This window comes from Sinocyclocheilus rhinocerous, unplaced genomic scaffold (genome assembly GCF_001515625.1).
Source record: "Sinocyclocheilus rhinocerous isolate Xijiao unplaced genomic scaffold, SAMN03320098_v1.1 scaffold1155, whole genome shotgun sequence".
NCBI classification, from domain to species: Eukaryota; Metazoa; Chordata; class Actinopteri; order Cypriniformes; family Cyprinidae; genus Sinocyclocheilus; species Sinocyclocheilus rhinocerous.
The window spans coordinates 909,378-909,751 of NW_015629044.1; the positions used below are offsets into that span (position 1 = coordinate 909,378).

A 374-nucleotide genomic window follows, 5' to 3' on the forward strand; every position below is an offset into this window, starting at 1 on the left:
CCGTGATGTCTCGTTCCCGCTCTCAGGGAACCGAGGTTACGATAGTAACCGGAGACGTTATGTGTGTGCGCTTCGAGTGTGCATGAGCGCAGTCTTCAGGAGAGCATGCGAGCGCTGAACGGTTTAAACACTGGCAATAATTAAAAAGAAATGCAATTTATAAACGTTAGTGAACGTTAGTGATGATGCGACACTGCTCGATTGTGCAAGTGATAGTCTCACGTAGCCAGACCTTCAGACTGACGGCTGAAGGTCTGGAATCCATGTCAGCTTTCATTGGCCAAGGCCCGTCCATGAGGCGTTTTGACCAACATGTCAAACAACCAATCACAGTTCGTTTAGTTTCAGCGTCACATTTCGGGGCGTGGAAATGT

The 374-nt window shown here is 48.4% G+C and overlaps 1 protein-coding gene across 2 annotated transcripts in view; it reads right to left on the reverse strand.

Annotated features, from left to right (window-relative positions):
- LOC107738625 (H(+)/Cl(-) exchange transporter 7-like) overlaps nucleotides 1–374 on the reverse strand; it is a 22,029-nt gene that overhangs the window by 11,908 nt on the left and 9,747 nt on the right. The window lies entirely within an intron of this gene.